This window comes from Anomaloglossus baeobatrachus, chromosome 6 (genome assembly GCF_048569485.1).
Source record: "Anomaloglossus baeobatrachus isolate aAnoBae1 chromosome 6, aAnoBae1.hap1, whole genome shotgun sequence".
Lineage (NCBI taxonomy): Eukaryota > Metazoa > Chordata > Amphibia > Anura > Aromobatidae > Anomaloglossus > Anomaloglossus baeobatrachus.
The window spans coordinates 375,161,210-375,187,399 of NC_134358.1; positions in this window are offsets into that span (position 1 = coordinate 375,161,210).

The window sequence follows — 26,190 nt, forward strand, 5'->3', positions numbered from 1 at the left end:
TAATAATATGACTGAATTACTGTGTGAAACTATAAGTAAAAGACTGTTAAATAAGAGAACTGAATCTGTGTCTATCAATTCCTGGCGGGCGTCTCTTGGATTGTTCAAGGACCTGCATGAAAGTATGGCTTGCACATATAACATCCACCCACCCAACCAGGACTCTAGTGAACCCTCCCTATCTTCTTGCTTTGTGAAGAGGACTGGAGTGCCAGCCAATTTGAGAGAAAGCTCACATCACAGCAGTAGGGCCGAATCCCACACCAGATGCTTGTCTACAGGAGAATGGCCCTGAAGTCACATGTGTCATGCTAGGTATGGGGAAGTACCCAGCGAATCGCAAAAGGGAAGGGAAAGGAGAGCCTGTGTCTAGGGAAGGGGGAGATGGTGACCCATGACCAAGCCTACCGCAGGGCCCCTGCTTCCCTCACTGTTCTAAATAGGTTCCATACCTATGCGCTGAGCAGGATACCTGGCCCTTAGGCTGACCCTGATCTGGGTCCTAGGTAGGGAGCGGAAAGGATGAGCTGTTTGTTAACCCCACTAAGAGCTAAAGGATATACCAAGATAACAAACACAGACGAGCGCAGACCAGAAGGAAATTAGGGAAATTAAGGACACAAATGGATGTGTGGATGGAAACAACTGAGGAGTGAGGAACTCCACAGGGTCCTAAAGGGAAAGGGATGAACCCCAAGCAGAGGTGATACATCAAGAAGGAATAGAAGGTCAGGGAGCAGTTTCTGCAGCCTTCTATAGCCGGACACCACAGAACTGTATGTCACCGTGACATTCTCTAATGACTGGTACCGTGCAGAGCAATTGGTGTAAAGCTTATGTGCTGCCCATTTTCAAATCTCCAAAAAGCATATATAGAGGTAATGTTGTACAAGAAGGACATAGTCCCGGTAAAATGTAATACTTTATTACAAGTACTCCAAAGAAAAAGTGGGTATTGTGCATGGTGAAAACAGAAATGCCTCCAGTGGTATAAATTGACAAAGGTGTAGGTGCAATGAGGAGTCGGGACCTAAGATACCAGGCTATATGAACAAGGGATAGCTTAAGGGATTGGTGTGCTTACCCTCCACTGCTCCCTACCTCATTAATGCAGCACGTGGAGCCGTAACATACTCATTGGCCAACATCCAGAGAGGGAATACATTCCCCAACATTATATAGGAACCCTGCGGATAAACTAGTAATTATAGTGGATGACTAAACTTAAGGCCACTAAAGCTATGTCGTTAGGGTCACGGAATTTGTGACGCACATCCAGCCGCATTAGCGATGTCGTTGCGTGTGACACCTATGAGCGATTTTGAATCGTTGCAAAAATGTTCAAAATCGCTAATCGGTGATATGTCCCCTATTCTCAATTATCGTTGTTGCTGCATGTATGATGTTGTTCGTCGTTCCTGCGGCAGCACACATCGCTATGTGTGACACCGCAGGAACGACGAACATCTCCTTACCTGCCTCCACCGGCAATGCGGAAGGAAGGAGGTGGGCGGGATGTTACGTCCCGCTCATCTCCGCCCCTCCGCTTCTATTGGGTGGCGGTTCAGTGATGCTGCTGTGACGTAGCTATGACACTGAACGAACCGCCCCCTTAGAAACGAGGCGGTTCGCCGGTCACAGCGACGTCGCAGAGCAGGTATGTGCGTGTGACGCTGCCGTAGCGATAATGTTAAATGCTAGCAAATGCTAGCAATATTGCAGCGTGTAAAGCGGCCTTTAATCAAGTTGGCCAATATTCAAAGGACTCATTTCCAGTCCTGCTGTCTTTGTAAATCCCTTGATGAACCCCTGAGACAAAATAGAAGGGGGGGGGAACATGTTGAGATCAGCATGAGTACTTTCATTGGATAATTACCTCTTTATAGGCCAATAAGATATTAACCTATGTTCAGAGTCCAAAAAAGTCCCCCAGAACAGTCTCTTTAGAATAGGGAATTGCACAAGCTTCTATCATGCGAATCCTGAAATCTATTGGGTGGAAATCTTATCGTCCACGTCTAATTCATGGTTTATTGGAGGATGATCCAGACAGGATTCAAATGACCTTTATTTCCAACAAGATGGGGCCCCTCCACATTATTCAAGAGTAGTCCGCGAGTATCATGATGAAACATTTCCTAATAAGTGGATTGGCTGAAGAGGCCCACTTGATTGGCCGACACATTCACCAGACTTGACCCCATTGGATTTTTTTGTTTTCGGCAGTACTCAAGGACAAAGTTTATAGTCAAAAACCAAAAAGTGTCAGTCATTTCAAAAATTACATAAGAGATGCATTTTAAGAAATTAATACCCAAAGAGACTTGTGCAAAAATGTTGCCTTCAAAGCTATGCAAATTGTAATGGAAAACAGTTTGAGCACCTGCGTTGAAAAAAATTAAGGGCTTTTGTATTATTGTTCAGAATAAAATGTAATTGTCAATGTCATGCATGTATTAGTAAATATAATTTTACATATAAAACACAATAAATGTTATAATTTTCTGTCCACCTACTTTTGGACCACCCTGTATATATATATATATATATATATATATAATTTTTTTTTGCAGCTTTACCACCATTGATTTGGGTTTACAAGTCTTTTATCCCTGCATCTCTTTCCTTCTCCCCCTTTTTTCACTTTTATAATGGATATTTGCGATATTGTCTATGAAACGGATAGTTTTCAATTAAAGTCTTTTTGTAAAATTTGGAACCAGAAACCCCAACAGTAACAGCTGAGTCACGAGGAGCTGATTCCATTCCCTCCCCCCTCAAACAAGCATCACAAGTCTATATTCAAGCTTCAGCCCTTTGCCCTGAAATTGTTACTCCTGTTGCATGTGATTTTTCAGTGTTGTGCCTGTAAATTAAGTGAATTTGTTTATTCAGCTTTCAATGTGTCTATGAAGATCCTTCACAGAAGCGCTTCCTTTTCTTCTTTTTTAGGCCTCAGAATAAGGCCTCCTAGACTTTCAGCATCAGCCACTCCCGACTCCTGGTGTGCTCAGATTCTTTGAACTACGTTGGTCCTGCATGTTTTTTTTTAGTAAGTTGGGGAATCAGGGAAAGTGTCGGGGAGTGTTTTTTAAAATTAAGTATTTTTGTGTTTGTTTTTTTATTTTCACTTACAGGAGTAGTGAACACCTGTTCATTACTAGCACCAGGGCTTGATGCCAGCTAGCACTACACAGCTGACATCCACCCCATAAACTATTATCCTGATTGCCCTGATATGGTGGCAATAGCCGAGGTTAGAATTGATATGATGCGGCATTTCTGAGGTGACTGCAGGCAGCTATTTTTAGGTTGGGACGGACTCAATAACTTTGGACCTTCCCATCCTGATAATATCAGCTCACAGCTGTCTACGTTACCTTGTCTGATTATCAAAAATAGAGGGAACCCCACATAGTTTATTTAAATTATTTATTAGGTTAAACCAGATTAAACACACTTTAGTGCCACATGAAAGGCACCAAAGGGTGCAAGTATAAATCTATATATATAATTGCCTTATTCTGTCTGTCTGTCTGTCTGTCTGTCTATCTGTCTGTCTATCTGTCTGTCTGTCTGTCATGCTCCGAAATTGTGTCCTTACGGTGACACAAAGCTGATTGGCCGCTGGGCTCGCCATGACCCCGCCCCCCCACACGGATTGGCCTCTCGCCCCGGCTCTCTGCAGGCCCCGCCCCCCTCACGCAATGCACGCTCGCTCTGGCCCAACTGACACGGAGCTCCGATTCCCAGGTGAGTACACACACACATCAGATCACACTCACTCTCACACTCACTCTCACACACACCTCACACACACCTCACACATCACAACATGCTGGGATATCGCTTGCTTCTACACCGGCTCCGTCAGGATCCCGGCAGCGCCAGACATAACCTTGCGATGCTGGGATCTTGACGGAGGCCGTGAAAGCTGGTAACCATTATACACATCGGGTAACTAAGGTCCCTTAGTTACCCGATGTGTATCATAGTTACCAGTGTACACCGGCTCACACTCACTCTCACACACACCTCACACACACATCACATCGCATCCACACAGCTGCGGAACATACACACACATAACAGCACACACACACACACATACACACACAAATCAGATCACACTCACACACACCTCACACATCACATCGCATCCAAATACTCACAACATCCTGGGATATCGCTTGCTTCTCGGCGGCGATACTGTGCTGTTGTGAGCTTCCAGGACCTGCCGGGGGATCACATGGCCAGAAGCATGTGATATCCCCGGATGTTGTGAGTATCAGCGCGCATGTGCAATATCGTCAGTGTGTGTGTCTTTGTGTGTGAGTGTATGCGATCGGGTGTGTGTGAGTGTATGCGATCGGGTGTGTGTGAGTGTATGCGATCGGGTGGGTGTGAGTGTATGCGATCGGGTGGGGGTGTGTGGGTGTGTGTGAGTGTATGCGATCGGGTGTGTGTGAGTGTATGCGATCGGGTGTGTGTGAGTGTATGCGATCGGGTGGGTGTGTGTGGGTGTGTGTGACTGTATGCGATGGGATCTGTGAGTGTCGGCAGAGGAGCACGGCGTGCTGGAGGAGGCTGAGAGGAGAGAGGCTGAACCTGGGGAAGGCTGGGATGGGGAGGCTGATGCTGGAGACGGAGAGGCTGATGCTGGCGCAGCATGGCGGATGGAGCACCTTTGGGAGTGCGCAGCATGGCGGATGGAGCACGTTTGGGAGTGCGCAGCATGGCGGATGGAGCACGTTTGGGAGTGCGCAGCATGGCGGATGGAGCACGTTTGGGAGTGCGCAGCATGGCGGATGGAGCACGTTTGGGAGTGCGCAGCATGGCGGATGGAGCACGTTTGGAAATGCGCAGCATGGCGGATGGAGCACGTTTGGGAGTGCGCAGCATGGGGGATGCAGCACGATGGGGAGTGCGGAGTATGGCGGATGGAGCACGTTTGGGAGTGCGCAGCATGGAGGATGCAGCACGATGGGGAGTGCGGAGTATGGCGGATGGAGCACGTTTGGGAGTGCGCAGCATGGCGGATGGACCACGTTTGGGAGTGCGCAGCATGGCGGATGGAGCACGTTTGGGAGTGCGCAGCATGGGAGATGGAGCACGATGGGGAGTGCGCAGCATGGCGGATGGAGCACGTTTGGGAGTACGCAGCATGGGGGATGGAGCACGATGGGAGTGTGCGCAGCATGGCGGATGGAGCACGTTTGGGAGTGCGCAGCATGGCGGATGGAGCACGTTTGGGAGTGCGCAGCATGGCGAATGGAGCACGTTTGGAAGTGCGCAGGATGGGAGATGGAGCACGATGGGGGGTGCGCAGCATAGGGGATGGAGCACGTTTGGGAGTGCGCAGCATGTGTGCGATCGGATCTGTGAGTGTCGGCAGAGGAGCACGGCGTGCTGGAGGAGGCTGAGAGGAGAGAGGCTGAACCTGGGGAAGGCTGGGATGGGGAGGCTGATGCTGGAGACGGAGAGGCTGATGCTGGCGCAGCATGGCGGATGGAGCACCTTTGGGAGTGCGCAGCATGGCGGATGGAGCACGTTTGGGAGTGCGCAGCATGGCGGATGGAGCACATTTGGGAGTGCGCAGCATGGCGGATGGAGCACGTTTGGGAGTGCGCAGCATGGCGGATGGAGCACGTTTGGGAGTGCGCAGCATGGCGGATGGAGCACGTTTGGAAATGCGCAGCATGGCGGATGGAGCACGTTTGGGTGTGCGCAGCATGGGGGATGCAGCACGATGGGGAGTGCGGAGTATGGCGGATGGAGCACGTTTGGGAGTGCGCAGCATGGAGGATGCAGCATGATGGGGAGTGCGGAGTATGGCGGATGGAGCACGTTTGGGAGTGCGCAGCATGGCGGATGGACCACGTTTGGGAGTGCGCAGCATGGCGGATGGAGCACGTTTGGGAGTGCGCAGCATGGGAGATGGAGCACGATGGGGAGTGCGCAGCATGGCGGATGGAGCACGTTTGGGAGTGCGCAGCATGGGGGATGGAGCACGATGGGGAGTGCGCAGCATGGCGGATGGAGCACGTTTGGGAGTGCGCAGCATGGCGGATGGAGCACGTTTGGGAGTGCGCAGCATGGCGAATGGAGCACGTTTGGGAGTGCGCAGGATGGGAGATGGAGCACGATGGGGGGTGCGCAGCATAGGGGATGGAGCACGTTTGGGAGTGCGCAGCATGGCGGATGGAGCACGTTTGGGAGTGCGCAGCATGGGGGATGGAGCACGTTTGGGAGTGCGCAGCATGGCGGATGCAGCACGATGGGGAGTGCGGAGTATGGCGGATGGAGCACGTTTGGGAGTGCGCAGCATGGAGGATGCAGCACGATGGGGAGTGCGGAGTATGGCGGATGGAGCACATTTGGGAGTGCACAGCATGGCGGATGGAGCACGTTTGGGAGTGCGCAGCATGGGGGATGGAGCACGATGGGGAGTGCGCAGCATGGCGGATGGAGCACGTTTGGGAGTGCGCAGCATGGCGGATGGAGCACGTTTGGGAGTGTGCAGCATGGCGAATGGAGCACGTTTGGGAGTGCGCAGGATGGGAGATGGAGCACGATGGGGGGTGCGCAGCATAGGGGATGGAGCACGTTTGGGAGTGCGCAGCATGGCGGATGGAGCACGTTTGGGAGTGCGCAGCATGGGGGATGGAGCACGTTTGGGAGTGCGCAGCATGGCGGATGCAGCACGATGGGGAGTGCGGAGTATGGCGGATGGAGCACGTTTGGGAGTGCGCAGCATGGAGGATGCAGCACGATGGGGAGTGTGGAGTATGGTGGATGGAGCACGTTTGGGAGTGCACAGCATGGCGGATGGAGCACGTTTGGGAGTGCGCAGCATGGCGGATGGAGCACATTTGGGAGTGCGCAGCATGGGAGATGGAGCACGATGGGGAGTGCGCAGCATGGCGGATGGAGCACATTTGGGAGTGCGCAGCATGGGAGATGGAGCACGATGGGGAGTGCGCAGCATGGCGGATGGAGCACGTTTGGGAGTGCGCAGCATGGGGGATGGAGCACGATGGGGAGTGCGCTGCATGGCGGATGGAGCACGTTTGGGAGTGCGCAGCATGGCGGATGGAGCACGTTTGGGAGTGCGCAGGATGGGAGATGGATCACGATGGGGGGTGCGCAGCATACGGGATGGAGCACGATGGGGAGTGCGCTGCATGGGGGATGGAGCACGATGGGAAGTGCACACCTCCCCCCAACACACACACATACGCGCGCGCGCGCACTGCACAACACACCACACCACACACACACACTGGGAACCACAAACAACTGCCCTACACAGACACCCACACACACAGACAACGCTGCACACACAAATATACGCACATACCGCACAACTCGCACATTGCACAAAACATACCTCCCCCCAAAACACACCACACACACACAAACTGCGCAACACACACACAACGCTACAGACACACAGCGCTCCACAAACAACGCAAGACACAAACAACACCGCTCTCACCCCCCATCACACCCAGACAACATCCAGAACATGTACAGCACCCTACACAAACACTTGGTACCTACACACAACAACATCTATATCTATATATATATATATATATATAACAAAAATCATACATGAACTACACAATACGTAAATTCTAGAATACCCGATGCGTAGAATCGGGCCACCTTCTAGTATATATATATATATATATATATATATATATATATATGGGGCTTGTGACTATCTAACTACTTACCGTATTTTTCGGACCATAAGACGCACTTTTTTTCCCCCAAATGTTGGGGGAAAGTTGGGGGTGCGTCTTATGGTCTGACTGTGGCTGCGGGGAATGAGGGTGCTGCGGTGCAGCGGGTCATCGGGGGCACGAGAAGGCTACTATAGCAGCCTGCCGTGACCACGTGTGCCCGCTCATTACATATGCACTCCCATCCTCCCGCCCATTTCTCAGCGCAGAAGCCGGCGCTGACAGGTGGGCGGGAGGACGAGCGGGGACGCGTGAATAGTAAAGAGCCGGTTCACATGATCACCCCTGGCAATTACAGCCTGGAGTGATCATGTGCGACTGTATTCACTGCCCCCCGCACATCATTATCAGCGCGGGGTGCAGTGAATCAGTACACTCACCCGTCCCCGTGTGTGGAGCCATTCCCCCGCAGCACGCGATGTCTTCCTGTCTGTGCCGGTCAGCTGATCTGTGCTGGTCAGCTGATCGGCACAGACAGGAAGACATCACGTGCTGCAGGGGAACGGCTCCACACACGCAGGTCAGCGGCGCAGAGAGGAAGATGATCGGTGCTGGAGGGAGTGAGGAAAAGGTGAGTATAAACGTTTACTTTTTTTTCTCTGTGCTATAGGATACAGGCCATATACCAGGATGGTATATGAGCACGATGGGGGTATATGAACAGGATGGGAGTATATGAGCAGGATGGATGGGGGGTATATGAACAGGATGGAAGTATATGAACAGGATGGATGGGGGGTATATGAACAGGATGGGGGTATATGAACAGGATGGGGGTATATGAACAGGATGGGAGTATATGAGCAGGATGGATGGGGGGTATATGAACAGGATGGGGGTATATGAACAGGATGGGGGTATATGAACAGGATGGGAGTATATGAGCAGGACGGATGGGGGGTATATGAACAGGATGGGGGGTATATGAACAGGATGGGGGTATATGAACCGAATGGGGGGTATATGAACAGGATGGGGGGTATATGAATAGGATGGGGGTATATGAACAGGATGGGGGCTATATGAACAGGATGGATGGGGGCTATATGAACAGGATGGGGGTATATGAACAAGATGGGGGTATATGAACAGGATGGGGTATATGAACAGGATGGGGGTATATGAACAGGATGGGGGTATATGAACAGGAGGGGGTATATAAATAGGATGGGGGAATATGAGCAGGATGCTGGTATATAAGCAGGATGGGGGTTTATAGCAGGATCATATACAAGGCAGGAGAATCATTACCAGGATGGGGTACCTTAGTAGAGAATTTGGGGACATTACCCCCATAACAGTGTCAGCAGCAGATACTCGCCCCATAACAGTGTGTCATGACCACATTTTTTTGCTTAAAGTTTTATTTTCCTATTTTCCTCCTCTAAAACCAGGGTGCGTCTTATAGTCCGGTGCGACTTATAGTCCGAAAAATACGGTATATATCTATATTTTTTTATTAGTTGCCAGGAGAGTTCTGCCCATTTTTGTATATCGCACAAGAGTCACCAATACAAGTCTATGGGTGCAAGAAAAAAATTGGATGGCACACGCACTGTCCATGTACCGTCCGTTTTCTTTCTCACACCCATGGACTTGCATTGGAGAGTTTTGTGTGATGTACAGCCCGATTACAGCTGAGGAAAAACTCGTAGGTGGACACTGCCTCTTTGAATAACATTGCTGCTAATGCAACCCAATTTTTAATAGGATTGCACTCGCTATTTTTAATCACAAGTGGCCTAAGAGAGTTAGGCTGGTTTCAGACGTCCATGTTTTAGGTACGTGTGACATCCATTTTTAACACGGATGTCACACGTACCCATGTTATTTTATGATGTGCCTCACACGTTCGTGTTTGCACTCGGACCGTGTGACCTTTCATGACCCCGCACGCACACACGCAGGCATCTCCGGCAGCACGGATGTCACACGGATCACACACTGATGTGATCCGTGTGACATCAGTGTAAAACATACCGGAGAAAATATGGGTCTTTTTAATAAAAAGATTTTCTATATTTACCTCTCTCCAGCGATGCTGTTTGCGGCTCTGCTACCTCCCGCTCTTTATCGCCGCTCATTATACTTACTGAATATTCAGTGCCCTGTGGAGCTGGAAGCGGGGACAGCGCTGGGGACTTCTGTGCTGGGGACCGCATCGCTGGATGAGTATACAGCAGAGTGTGTGTGTGTGTGTGTGTATGTATGTGGTGAGAACCTAGAAGCCGGAACATTGCGGGGACAGCATCGGGGACTCATCACAGTTCCCAATGAACTCTGATGAACCCGTGAAGCTGTATTGCGGGGGTCATCAGGATTTCATCAGAGTTCATTGGGAACTGCGATGACCTCCTGAATGTCACTGTGCTTTGTAAATACTCACCTGTCCCCGCAGTGCTGTCCTCGGCGGTGCTGTACCCAGCGCTGTCCCCGCGATGCTCCGGCTTCCTGAGTGCAGTGAATGATCGATGAATATAATGAGCGGGGGGGTCGGGAGCGGGATGCAGCAGAGACGGAGAAAGCAGGTAAATATGGAAAATCATTTTATTTCACAGACCCGTGTTTTCTCCGGTACCTGTCACACGCATGCAAACACGGATGTCACACGTATGACACACGTGTGACCATAACCATGCGTGTGACTGGTACCTGAGTAAAAACGGACGTCTGAAAGCAGCCTTACTCGTAGAGAATGATCTTGGTGTACTTTTAGAGAAAAAAAAATAAAAAAGCCAGAATTACCATTTTTCTGTCCCATCACATTTCCAAAAATGCAATAAAAAGAGATCAAATCATAACAAGTGCTGGAAAATAGAAGCAATCTATATATATAATTGCCTTATTCTGTCTGTCTGTCTGTCTGTCTGTCTTGCTCCAAAATTGTGTCCTTACGGTGACACAAAGCTGATTGGCCGCTGGGCTCGCCATGGTCCCGCCCCCCCGCACGGATTGGCCGCTCGCCTCGCCTCCGCCCCCCCCACGGATTGGTCGCTCGCCTTTCTAAATTTTTTTTATAATAAGTACAGTTTGGAATGTTTAGTGCTGAAGTGCACATTTAGTGCTGGCTTTTTGTTTTTCTTCATTGAATTGGTCGGTGGCTGACCCCCACTTTGCTATGCACCCCAATTTGGGATGTATTCCATCTGTCTAGATTTTGGCGGTTGGTGACTGTTCACATTGTCATCAGGCCTTGTCCACAGGCTATTTACTTCATGCAGCATTTGCTTGGACCTGTCCCGCCCACAGCCATGACTCAGTCATGGGTACGGGATTGAAATAGACCAGGTGAGTGCTGCTAAGAGCAGTTCTACTATTCATATGTGAGGCCGTATGGCACATTTTATAAAAATATTTTAGTGTAGGACTGCCTCAAATGAGATTTGCCATGACGTGGCGAGGCAGCTCAAGAAATTGCAATTTTTTGCCAAAAATCTCAAAAATGTTTATAATAAGTACAGTTTGGAATGTTTAGTGCTGAAGTGCACATTTAGTGCTGGCTTTTTGTTTTTCTTCATTGAATTGGTCGGTGGCTGACCCCCACTTTGCTATGCACCCCAATTTGGGATGTATTCCATCTGTCTAGATTTTGGCGGTTGGTGACTGTTCACATTGTCATCAGGCCTTGTCCACAGGCTATTTACTTCATGCAGCATTTGCTTGGACCTGTCCCGCCCATAGCCATGACTCAGTCATGGGTACGGGATTGAAATAGACCAGGTGAGTGCTGCTAAAAGCAGTTCTACTATTCATATGTGAGGCCGTATGGCACATTTTATAAAAATATTTTAGTGTAGGACTGCCTCAAATGAGATTTGCCGTGACGTGGCGAGGCAGCTCAAGAAATTGCAATTTTTAGCCAAAAATCTCAAAAATTTTTATAATAAGTACAGTTTGGAATGTTTAGTGCTGAAGTGCACATTTAGTGCTGGCTTTTTTTTTTTTCTTTATTGAATTGGTCGGTGGCTGACCCCCACTTTGCTATGCACCCCAATTTGGGATGTATTCCATCTGTCTAGATTTTGGCGGTTGGTGACTGTTCACATTGTCATCAGGCCTTGTCCACAGGCTATTTACTTCATGCAGCATTTGCTTGGACCTGTCCCGCCCATAGCCATGACTCAGTCATGGGTACGGGATTGAAATAGACCAGGTGAGTGCTGCTAAGAGCAGTTCTACTATTCATATGTGAGGCCGTATGGCACATTTTATAAAAATATTTTAGTGTAGGACTGCCTCAAATGAAATTTGCCGTGACGTGGCGAGGCAGCTCAAGAAATTGCAATTTTTTGCCAAAAATCTCAAAAAGTTTTATAATAAGTACAGTTTGGAATGTTTAGTGCTGAAGTGCACATTTAGTGCTGGCGTTTTGTTTTTCTTCATTGAATTGGTCGGTGGCTGACCCCCACTTTGCTATGCACCCCAATTTGGGATGTATTCCATCTGTCTAGATTTTGGCGGTTGGTGACTGTTCACACTGTCATCAGGCCTTGTCCACAGGCTATTTATTTCATGCAGCATTTGCTTGGACCTGTCCCGCCCACAGCCATGAATCAGTCATTGTTAAAAAATATACTCTTAAATATATTTTTCTTCAAATACGTAAAAGCGCATGAAAGAAAGGACTTCAAAAATGTAAAAAATAAATGTATTTTATCTATTTAAAAATGGTTGCCAGGGTTCAGTTACAGAAAGGAAAAATAATATACTTTGTTAGCTTACGGAAAAAAGAGTTCGTTTAGTCCATACTGATCAATGGAAAATCTTCACCCATCTCTCCTTGGTTCCTGAATGGCAAAGCAGGGGGTGTCATCCCTTAGGCCGGACAGCGTGTCTTCCTCTTGCAGCCTTGGAGTCTTCTGACAGCAGGCAATGTGGAGGAGCGAGCAATAGCCCCCTCCATCGTGTGTTATATACCAACTGCTCAGTTCATATAAGGTGTTTTACTTGAACATAGTTCCATATGACATAATCTTCTAGAAGCTACCAGAGGATTTATATATATCCTTCCATGTCAGTACTCAAGTATATTCAATATGGGCATTTTAATATTTATTCCTTATAAACTTTATAAATAACCTATGCCCTCCAACATAAACAGAACTATGAACTTATATGTCCTACTATAAAATATTTGATAACTAGATGTATTAATTTTAATGTTTTTACAAAGCCCCCTTGAAGTGGGTGGAGTAACCCCGAAAATTAATTAATACATCATTAAAATAACAAATCTTCTTTCCTTATTTGGCGATAATAGATTAATATCAATAATAATGATGAATAATAATTAATTTGCATTATTCACGTTGTAAGTTCAATAATATAATAATGTGAATTCATGTTATGATAGGCCGTGACTGATCAATCATATAAAAATATATAACTATACTTCGCTAGACCTAAAAAGAAATGCAAAAAAACAAATCCGGTCACCATATGATGTCCTCTGAGTTGACGTCTTCTTATCTCCGATGTAATCCGGCATAAACACAGTCTCTTAGAAATAAATCCTTTGATAAAAATGAATGGTTATCAATTTAAACAGTCCCGTATTGTGTTTATCATCGTTAGATCAAGTCCATAAACCTTATTCTTTATTACAAAGTCCATAGCCAATGTTGATAAACCACAGTTCATGAGTGTAGAAGAATAGCATAGGTCTTTGATGTCTGTGCAGTGTAATTTACATTAGTCACCTTTATCCTCCATGCTGCCTGTTGTCAAATCCTGGAACAGATGTTAAGACGTTCTTGGTCAGCACGACAGGGGTTAACTTTAACACGTCATTGTTCTTCTTAGTATCTGTAGTGAGGTCTTAATGCACAGACCATGTGTCATTGGCCATCCTTGAACCATAGGACCACTGTGTTTCTGAGGTGCAAACACGGTAAGTGTATTTTGGATGTTTCACAGTCTTATTTGAGATGTTACCTTTTGGACCTTTTTGCAGAATCCCTTTTAACTTTAGGAAAATTATAAAGTCTTTTTATCTTTTGTAATCTTGATTGAAGACTTCATTCCCTAATCTAAATACCAAATATGGCAATAACTATCACTAATAAATGTCACAGCGTATCATAACTCTAATACTATAATACCATGTCATTATTATTATCGTAGAAGTATTAATATAATTGATACTTAGAATGATGTAATAATACTGCATAATGGTATAGACAATAGTATTCTCATGTAATGACCTTTTTTGTCATTGGTGCATTACCCTTCCAAACCCATAGGTGGCAATGTGTTGAATGTAACCGAAATATAATATAAAATATGAAATAATATAATGTGTACCTATAACATGTATCATATTATAAATATGAAAGGCAACAATGTGGCTTTTTAGTTAGATCATTTGTAAAATTATAAACCAAAGCAAATAACCTTTTAGAAAAAACTGGATGATTCCATCAAAACACAATAATACCCATTATAAATTATTATTGATTAAAAATATAATATATATTATTTGTAAATATAGGAAGGTAAACCTAGATGTACCTCGATCTTCCATCTTTATTATTCTATATAATTAATTTAATTTGTCTATTATTTATTAAATAACCTACTATAAGTAATATTTCATCCTTATTGTGTTAACATACTAATATAAAAATAATGTATTACTAGGAAGTAGACAATTGTATATATTGATGAAGGAAGTATCTTTTCTTCCAAAAAGTGGAACTTTTCCCTTTTTATATGATTCATATTTAATAAAGTAATATTCTTATATTAGATATTACTTAACTAAATATTGAAGTGTTTTCTCAATTGAGATATTTAAAATCTGAAGAAAAAATAAAAATTGTAAAATTAAGATTTTGATTAAAAATGTGAATATTAAATAATAATTAATATAAAAAATAGGAATAAAAGGAAAAATCAAAATCGGAATAAAAATAAAAATTGAAATAGAAATAAGGCCTTCTATGTATATAACACCTATGTCTTTAATAATACATAACCTTAATGTTACCAGTATCTTATAGGATTTCCATACCTATCATATCAGTAACCTATAAAAATAATTAAGTCATGTAACCTTGCAAATAATACACTTCTCTTAGTATATAAATGCATTATGATATACTTCAAATATATTTTTTTTCCCAATTCTTCCTTTGTACTTGAAATATTAATTATTAAAGTATCCTGTAAACACATATATTTATCAAATATAAATGTGTGATTGAGACCAAACCTCCCCCTTTCTATATCATGAAATATGATATTATAAAAATTAATATGTTTAGATTAAATTAAATTAAAATTTGTGTTGTATATCTTCAAGACCATATTATAAATATCACTTCCATATTTGAAAAGAAAAATGATTACCAATCTATGTATCAGTAAAAGAAGTGACTTAACACAAAAGATCTTAACATCTCTATATTAAAGAAATATGTCTAAGAATAATATATATATATATATATCCGGTATAAATTCCTTCATTTATACTTATGTACTATAACTTATTTATTCTAATAGTATACATACATATATTATAACCTCGAAGTTAAAACAAAAATTCCCTTTTTTTTTTTTTTTTCCTGGATCCAAAGTACTTAACATTAGCAGCTGCTCAGACAATCAATCATTCATAGACACATCTATGCACACAAGACTGTCATGGTTCTTTAACATATACTTCTACATAGAAACTGACAGACACATATCCCTTTTTTCCAATTATTCTATGCGCATTTCAAAAATTATGTTACTAATTTGAAGTACTTCTCGAAAAAATACAAATTCCAATGTATTACATACTGTACATTTGACCATAGAACAAACATTTATTATTAGCTTTAGTACCAAGTCACATGCTCTGGTTACGTGCAAAGAACACCATTCCAAAACAGCAAGCAGTTTTACTACACTCCAAAGCTCAGATTACATTTCTAATAACTCTAAAGAAGATGTATGTATATTCATAAAAGAAACGTTAAAGTAATAATTCTCTGGCAATTGGTACCTGAGAAAATAATAATTATTATTAATCGTACTTTCGCGATTAACCTTACCCAATAAAATATATGTTACCTGATTGAGGACAGGAACAAATGAATAAATAAAAAATTAATACTTCATCAATCTGCTTTACTGATAAATTCTGAGGGAAATAAAAGAATAAAATTATTATCATATTTATGATAAAAATGAAACACTTAAAATCTGTTACTTTCTCTTATTATTTTATTTTAAATATTATTATTCATATACAGAGATCAAATTATTAATTTATAACATTTAACTATCATTTTACTAAATGAAAATATGACCTTGATTTACTATCACTACCTTTAATATATATATATATATATATATATATATATATATATATATATATATATATATGCATAGATTCACTGTATATGAATAAACATATTTATCAAACAATAAAATTAATTTACCCAGAAATCCACTTTATTTAGCTGAAGACCAAACCTAAATTTTTCTTCAAAGATTCGGTCTAGTTTGTCCCTTAAGTGAGAAAGAATTTCTCTCTCTGAAAGACCCCCCAGCTGTCGCTGACTGTCAAATTCTAACCCAGGGAAAGAGTCTGCACAAGACACCTGTTTCTGTCTTTCAAAGCTTTTACTCATCATTTGTCTGGGACCATCAATCCCAGTGACCAATCTCTTCACTGGAGACACGGGAAACAAAGGTTTTTCCTGTGAAAAAAGATTTTTAGATGATAAAAATTGGGATGGATTGTATGGTTTGTAACACGTATGCATTTTCCTTCGAATTTCATATATCCTGTCACAGAAATATCTGGATCTGGGAGACACTGTTGGTTTTTCACAGAAACTCTCCCTTTTTCGTGTTGGTTTTTCAGAATTAATTAATTTCTGTTTTGATTGACTTTGGCGACTTCTAACAAAATCGATAAATGTCGTACATTCGAATAGGAACTTTTTATTTAATGCCACCGCACAGGCTGCATTGTCAAGGAAATTAAATTTCTTGATGAATAAACGTATCATTCCATCCAATCTGACATTTGGAATGACCGCCCTATACAAACGTTCAAAAACGGACATAAATGAGAACGTACTCTCATTCTGTTCAATTTGTAATTCCTTCAACATCTCATAATTTGGATCAGATTCATTCCTTGCACAGAAGATGAGATTTTTCAGCCTTATGATATCGTTATCATTTGAACAATCAAATGTCTCATTGTCAGAAGACTTTTTTAATGCCAATTGTCTAAAGAAATGCTGAGGTATCCACATACGGAATAACTGATTCGTCTCACTATTGGTTAAATTTAACTTCTCAATGGAACTTTCAAATATCTCTGAATTTCTGTAAACATGTATTTTAGGATTATATGCGGGAATTAATTTGCATATGTCCAATAGACTCTTTCTAAGTTTAATTCCTAAATTAGTCTGTTCTATTTTTAGAAACTGATCGTCGCCATTTTCTCTCTGCACGTGTCCTTTCTGCACGTGTCCCACTCTGGCTCCTCCCCCTTCTGGCTTCTCTACGTCATTTCCTGCTTCTTTCCCAGTGTCCTGAAAATCACCTTGATTATGTAGCACATGTCTGCCGCCATTATCAAAATTCTGATTTGAATTACAGTCAAAATCTGATTTATCATTTCCAACATTACAGTCAGAATTCACAATATTACTGACTGACATTCCAGGTTCTAAGCAGTCTTTGGATTTCTCTATCACTGACTCTCCTGACAATTCAGGTTGTCTATTTCCACCATTTTTACATTTTTCTACGATTAACTTGTGAAAATCATAGACTAAATGACAGACATTTCTGATTTTCTGTTTCTCTCTATTAAAAGACCTTGCACATTCTATACGTGAATTCTCAAGTTCACACTCCCCATAAAAGCGTAACCAAATCTCTTCCACATTAGAAATATCTGAATAAGTGAACTGAAGTTTACTTTGCTTAACATATGAAGAGATAAAATCCATTTTCTTACCTGAAATGATCAGATGATCTGATGGATGATCCTGTAAGACTTGATTCACCTTGCTCAGCACGTCCAATACTTCTTATGGACTGACTTTATCTTTCTTGCTCAAAAATACGTCAAAAGTTAACTTCTGAGGCTTTGTAAAGACTTTAAAGTTCATTCAAAAAAACTTTCATGCAACTTGACTTATACGTATTTCCTAGGTTCTACGTGATTTTTTATAAATTGTCGATTCCTGATCCTTTGCAGGAGATACTTGAGACTTCGACCCCCCTTATGCAAAGTGAAGGAACAACAAAAAATGTAAAAAAAAAATCACGAATGGCTGGCTCACCAAATGTTAAAAAATATACTCTTAAATATATTTTTCTTCAAATACGTAAAAGCGCATGAAAGAAAGGATTTCAAAAATGTAAAAAATAAATGTGTTTTATCTATTTAAAAATGGTTGCCAGGGTTCAGTTACAGAAAGGAAAAATAATATACTTTGTTAGCTTACGGAAAAAAAGAGTTCGTTTAGTCCATACTGATCAATGGAAAATCTTCACCCATCTCTCCTTGGTTCCTGAATGGCAAAGCAGGGGGTGTGATCCCTTAGGCCGGAGAGCGTGTCTTCCTCTTGCAGCCTTGGAGTCTTCTGACAGCAGGCAATGTGGAGGAGCGAGCAATAGCCCCCTCCATCGTGTGTTATATACCAACTGCTCAGTCCATATAAGGTGTTTTACTTGAACATAGTTCCATATGACATAATCTTCTAGAAGCTACCAGAGGATTTATATATATCCTTCCATGTCAGTACTCAAGTATATTCAATATGGGCATTTTAATATTTATTCCTTATAAACTTTATTAATAACCTATGCCCTCCAACATAAACAGAACTATGAACTTATATGTCCTACTATAAAATATTTGATAACTAGATGTATTAATTTTAATGTTTTTACAGTCATGGGTACGGGATTGAAATAGACCAGGTGAGTGCTGCTAAGAGCAGTTCTACTATTCATATGTGAGGCCGTATGGCACATTTTATAAAAATATTTTAGTGTAGGACTGCCTCAAATGGGATTTGCCGTGACATGGCGAGGCAGCTCAAGAAATTGCAATTTTTTGCCAAAAATCTCAAAAATTTTTATAATAAGTACAGTTTGGAATGTTTAATGCTGAAGTGCACATTTAGTGCTGGCTTTTTGTTTTTCTTCATTGAATTAGTCGGTGGCTGACTCCCACTTTGCTATGCACCCCAATTTGGGATGTATTCCATCTGTCTAGATTTTGGCGGTTGGTGACTGTTCACATTGTCATCAGGCCTTGTCCACAGGCTATTTACTTCATGCAGCATTTGCTTGGACCTGTCCCGCACACAGCCATGATTCAGTCATGGGTACGGGATTGAAATAGACCAGGTGAGTGCTGCTAAGAGCAGCTCTACTATTCATATGTGAGGCCGTATGGCACATTTTATAAAAATATTTTAGTGTAGGACTGCCTCAAATGAGATTTGCCGTGACGTGGCGAGGCAGCTCAAGAAATTGCAATTTTTTGCCAAAAATCTCAAAATTTTTTATAATAAGTACAGTTTGGAATGTTTAGTGCTGAAGTGCACATTTAGTGCTGGCTTTTTGTTTTTCTTCATTGAATTGGTCGGGGGCTGACCCCCACTTTGCTATGCACCCCAATTTGGGATGTATTCCATCTGTCTAGATTTTGGCGGTTGGTGACTGTTCACATTGTCATCAGGCCTTGTCCACAGGCTATTTACTTCATGCAGCATTTGCTTGGACCTGTCCCGCCCACAGCCATGACTCAGTCATGGGTACGGGATTGAAATAGACCAGGTGAGTGCTGCTAAGAGCAGTTCTACTATTCATATGTGAGGCCGTATGGCACATTTTATAAAAATATTTTAGTGTAGGACTGCCTCAAATGAGATTTGCCGTGACGTGGCAAGGCAGCTCAAGAAATTGCAATTTTTTGCCAAAAATCTGAAAATTTTTTATAATAAGTACAGTTTGGAATGTTTAGTGCTGAAGTGCACATTTAGTGCTGGCTTTTTGTTTTTCTTCATTGAATTGGTCGGTGGCTGACCCCCACTTTGCTATGCACCCCAATTTGGGATGTATTCCATCTGTCTAGATTTTGGCGGCTGGTGACTGTTCACATTGTCATCAGGCCTTGTCCACAGGCTATTTACTTCATGCAGCATTTGCTTTGACCTGTCCCGCCCACAGCCATGACTAAGTCATGGGTACGGGATTGAAATAGACCAGGTGAGTGCTGCTAAGAGCAGTTCTACTATTCATATGTGAGGCCGTATGGCACATTTTATAAAAATATTTTAGTGTAGGACTGCCTCAAATGAGATTTGCCGTGACGTGGCGAGGCAGCTCAAGAAATTGCAATTTTTTGCCAAAAATCTCAAAAATTTTATAATAAGTACAGTTTGGAATGTTTAGTGCTGAAGTGCACATTTAGTGCTGGCTTTTTGTTTTTCTTCATTGAATTAGTCGGTGGCTGACCCCCACTTTGCTATGCACCCCAATTTGGGATATATTCCATCTGTCTAGATTTTGGCGGTTGGTGACTGTTCACATTGTCATCAGGCCTTGTCCACAGGCTATTTACTTCATGCAGCATTTGCTTGGACTTGTCCCGCCCACAGTTATGATTCAGTCATGGGTACGGGATTGAAATAGACCAGGTGAGTGCTGCTAAGAGCAGTTCTACTATTCATATGTGAGGCCGTATGGCACATTTTATAAAAATATTTTAGTGTAGGACTGCCTCAAATGAGATTTGCCGTGACGTGGCGAGGCAGCTCAAGAAATTGCAATTTTTTGCCAAAAATCTCAAAATTTTTTATAATAAGTACAGTTTGGAATGTTTAGTGCTGAAGTGCACATTTAGTGCTGGCTTTTTGTTTTTCTTCATTGAATTGGTCGGTGGCTGACCCCCACTTTGCTATGCACCCCAATTTGGGATGTATTCCATCTGTCTAGATTTTGGCGGTTGGTGACTGTTCACATTGTCATCAGGCCTTGTCCACAGGCTATTTACTTCATGCAGCATTTGCTTGGACCTGTCCCGCCCACAGCCATGACTCAGTCATTGGTACGGGATTGAAATAGACCAGGTGAATGCTGCTAAGAGCAGTTCTACTATTCATATGTGAGGCCGTATGGCACATTTTATAAAAATATTTTAGTGTAGGACTGCCTCAAATGAGATTTGCCGTGACGTGGCGAGGCAGCTCAAGAAATTGCAATTTTTTGCCAAAAATCTCAAAAATTTTTATAATATGTACAGTTTGGAATGTTTAGTGCGGAAGTGTACATTTAGTGCTGGCTTTTTGTTTTTCTACTTATATATCTATATTTTTTATTAGTTGCCAGGAGAGTTCTGCCCATTTTTGTATATCCCACAAGAGTCACCAATACAAGTCTATGGGTGCAAGAAAAAAATTGGATGGCACACGCACTGTCCATGTACCGTCCGTTTTCTTTCTCACACCCATAGACTTGCATTGGAGAGTTTTGTGTGATGTACAGCCCGATTACAGCTGAGGAAAAACTCGTAGGTGGACACTGCCTCTTTGAATAACATTGCTGCTAATGCAACCCAATTTTTAATAGGATTGCACTCGCTATTTTTAATCACAAGTGGCCTAAGAGAGTTAGGCTGGTTTCAGACGTCCATGTTTTAGGTACGTGTGACATCCATTTTTAACACGGATGTCACACGTACCCATGTTATTTTATGATGTGCCTCACACGTTCTTGTTTGCACTCGGACCATGAGACGTTTCATGACCCCGCACGCACACACGCAGGCATCTCCGGCAGCACGGATGTCACACGGATCACACACTGATGTGATCCGTGTGACATCAGTGTAAAACATACCGTAGAAAATATGGTTCTTTTTAATAAAAAGATTTTCTATACTTACCTCTCTCCAGCGATGCTGTTTGCGGCTCTGCTGCCTCCCGCTCTTTATCGCCGCTCATTATACTTACTGAATATTCAGTGCCCTGTGGAGCTGGAAGCGGGGACAGCGCTGGGGACTTCTGTGCTGGGGACCGCATCGCTGGATGAGTATACAGCAGTGTGTGTGTGTGTGTGTGTGTGTGTGTGTATATATGTGGTGAGAACCTAGAAGCCGGAACATTGCGGGGACAGCGTCGGGGACTCATCACAGTTCCCAATGAACTCTGATGAACCCGTGAAGCTGTAGTGCAGGGGTCATCAGGATTTCATCAGAGTTCATTGGGAACTGCGATGACCTCCTGAATGTCACTGTGCTTTGTAAATACTCACCTGTCCCCGCAGTGCTGTCCTCGGCGATGCTGTACCCAGCGCTGTCCCCGCGATGCTCCGGCTTCCTGAGTGCAGTGAATGATCGATGAATATAATGAGCGGGGGGGTCGGGAGCGGGATGCAGCAGAGACAGAGAAAGCAAGTAAATATGGAAAATCTTTTTATTTCACAGACCCGTGTTTTCTCCGGTACCTGTCACACGCATGCAAACACGGATGTCACACGTATGACACACGTGTGACCATAACCATGCGTGTGACTGGTAGAGTTGAGCGCGGTTCGCGGTTCGAGGTTCTCCAGTTCTAAGCTTGAGTGATTTTTGGGGCTGTTCGAGATCGAACTAGAACTCGAGCTTTTTGGAAAAGCTCGATAGTTCTAGATACGTTCGAGAACGGTTCTAGCAGCAAAAAGCAGGGCTTTTTACAGCTACAGTGTGCAGGAGCCATCGCTGGCAGCCTGCCAGAAGCTGGTAACCAAGATAAACATCGGGTATCCAAGCAAAGCGCTTTGGTTAGTAACCCGATGTTTATCTTAGTTACGTGCAGGAAGTCCACACTTCCCCGCTCAGCTCACTCCGCCCCCTCCTGCCCGCGGCATGTACACATACATATACACACACACACACTCTCACACACGCACACACCCCCCCCCTCCCCCTCCCAGCTACAGTGTGCAGGAGCCATCGCTGGCAGCCTGCCACAAGCTGGTAACCAAGATAAACATCGGGTATCCAAGCAAAGCGCTTTGGTTAGTAACCCGATGTTTATCTTAGTTACGTGCAGGAAGCCCACACTTCCCCGCTCAGCTCACTCCACCCCCTCCTGCCCGCGGCATGTACACATACACACTCACACACACACACACTCTCACACACGCACCCCCCCCCCTGCTCGGCTTACCTGCGGTGATGAAGTCCCGCCATCCCGACCTCAGCGCTGTCACTGTCCTCCATGGCCGCCGCTTGTCACATCACCTCTCGCTTCCGACCCGAGACTGACACTGGCGGTGACGTCACGGACCTCTCGCGATATTTGGCTGTGAAGGCGCCAGTCATTGAGCTCAGTGACAGGGGCTGTCAGTGTGCTGGAGATCAGCGCAGGTAATGTACCTCGCTGACAGCAGCACTTGTCATGCCCTGCAGTGACCTGGGCTGACCCATTGATGTTAGCTCAGGTCACTGCATTGCTCTCCCAGCCAATGGGGAACATCCTGCTCTTCATTGACTGGGACAGTGTGGATCGTCATGGCAACCCCTTGGATTACACCAGACCTGGATTTGTTTTTCATTCTAATAAATTGGTTAAAGAGGGAATGTTTTGGGGAGTGTTTTTTCAAATAAAAAAGTGTTTGTCGTCTATTTTTTTTTATTACTGACTGGGTTGGTGATGTCGGGTATCTGATAGACGCCTGACCTCACCAACCCCAGGGCTTGATGCCAGGTGACATTACACATCTGGTATTAACCCCATATATTACCCCGTTTGCCACCGCACCAGGGCGCGGGATGAGCTGGGGCGAAGCACCAAAATTGGCGCATCTAATGGATGCGCCACTTCTGGGGCGGCTGCGGCCTGCTATTTTTAGGCTTGGGAGAGTCCAATAACCATGGACCTCCCTAGTCTGAGAATATCAGGCCCCAGCTGTCTGCTTTACCTTGGCTGGTGATCCAATTTTGGGGGACCCCTACGTGTTTTTTTTTTTTAAATTATTTATTTAATTTAAAATAACAGCGTGGATTACCAGCCAAGGTGAGGTTGCCAGCTGTGGTCTGCAGGCTGCAGCCATCTGCTTTACCCTAGCTGGCTACAAAACTAGGGGGAACCCTACGTCATTTTTTTTTTTTTTCATTTTTTTGGCTAAATACAAAGCTAAGCACCCCTTAGTGCCACATGAAAGGCACCAAAGGGTGCTCCACTTTTTCTCCACTTTTTCTCAATTTTTTCTCCACTTTTTCTCCACTTTTTCTCCACTTATGGAGAAAAAGTTGAGAAAAAGTGGAGAAAAAGTGGAGAAAAAGTGGAGAAAAAGTGGAGAAAAAAATGGAGAAAAAGTGGAGAAAAAAATGGAGAAAAAGTGGAGAAAAAGTGGAGAAAAAGTGGAGAAAAAGTGGAGAAAAAGTGGAGAAAAAAAATGGAGAAAAAGTGGAGAAAAAAGTGGAGAAAAAGTGGAGAAAAAGTGGAGAAAAAGTGGAGAAAAAGTGGAGAAAAAAAATGGAGAAAAAGTGGAGAAAAAAGTGGAGAAAAAGTGGAGAAAAAGTGGAGAAAAAGTGGAGAAAAAGTGGAGAAAAAGTGGAGAAAAAATGGAGAAAAAGTGGAGAATTTTTTTCTCCACTTTTTCTCCACTTTTTCTCCATTTTTTTCTCCACTTTTTCTCCACTTTTTCTCCACTTTTTCTCCACTTTTTCTCCACTTTTTCTCCATTTTTTTCTCCACTTTTCTCCATTTATTCTCATTTATTCTCCACTTTTACTCCACTTTTTCTCCACTTATTCTCCACTTTTTCTCCACTTTTTCTCCATTTTTTCTCCACTTTTTCTCCACTTTTTCTCCACTTTTTCTCTACTTATTCTCCACTTTTTCTCCACTTTTTCTCCACTTTTTCTCCACTTTTTCTCTACTTATTCTCCACTTTTTCTCCACTTTTTCTCCACTTTTTCTCCACTTATTCTCCACTTTTTCTCCACTTTTTCTCCACTTTTTCTCCACTTTTTCTCCATTTTTTTCTCCACTTTTCTCCATTTATTCTCATTTATTCTCCACTTTTACTCCACTTTTTCTCCACTTATTCTCCACTTTTTCTCCACTTTTTCTCCATTTTTTCTCCACTTTTTCTCCCCTTTTTCTCCACTTTTTCTCTACTTATTCTCCACTTTTTCTCCACTTTTTCTCCACTTTTTCTCCACTTTTTCTCTACTTATTCTCCACTTTTTCTCCACTTTTTCTCCACTTTTTCTCCACTTATTCTCCACTTATTCTCCACTTATTCTCCACTTATTCTCCACTTTTTCTCCACTTTTTCTCCACTTTTTCTCCATTTTTTTCTCCACTTTTTCTCCACTTTTTCTCCACTTTTTCTCCACTTTTTCCCCACTTATTCCCCACTTTTTCTCCACTTTTTCTCCACTTTTTCTCCACTTTTTCTCCACTTTTTCTCCACTTATTCTCCACTTATTCTCCACTTTTTCTCCACTTTTTCTCCACTTTTTCTCCACTTATTCTCCACTTTTTCTCCACTTTTTCTCCACTTTTTCTCCACTTTTTCTCTACTTATTCTCCACTTTTTCTCCACTTTTTCTCCACCTTTTCTCCACTTTTTCTCCACTTTTTCTCCATTTTTTCTCCACTTTTTCTCCACTTTTTCTCTACTTATTCTCCACTTTTTCTCCACTTTTTCTCCACTTTTTCTCCACTTTTTCTCTACTTATTCTCCACTTTTTCTCCACTTTTTCTCCACTTTTTCTCCACTTATTCTCCACTTTTTCTCCGTTCTTTTTCTATGGTCGGTCTACCCATTAGCTCTGCCATGCATACTGTAGCTCTACACCTACTGCACATGTTACTTTATGATTGACATCTCTTTCGTACCAGAGCTGTCTAAGTCTACTCTGACCCCATATTTGTCATTACTATATTGTCCTTGTACTGTATTATGACATTTGTATCATGTGTTTCATTTCTTGCTGTGTTGCAATTTTTTTGCTGCATCCCAATTGTACCTCTACATTGTTCGAGTTTATGTTATTGTTCTCTCACTCTTATGTGATACTGATTATTGTCATTTTTCATGATTACATGCAGATAAGTCCAATCTGACGAAGGCTCAGGCCGAAACGTCATTTGTAACTTGTTTTGGACAAAAACATATATGCTTATGAAAAAAAAAATGTTCTTAATACGGACCAATAAAGAGTGATTTTGCATTACTATCCATTGGGACTTACTGACTTAGTCTGGGAGATTTAGAGTGCCGAGGTTACTCTCTAATTTTATCTATTATTACCTCTGAGCACCTATATACCAGTGAGCAGAGCTTCCTCTACAGTAGTTCTCCTGATTAGGCATGCCCTTACCTCATGAGCAGGGCATTGCAGCTTTGGTAGCAACCATTACGACATGGACTCTGCTGCTGTGGACCCGGGGAGAGTGAGTGCAGA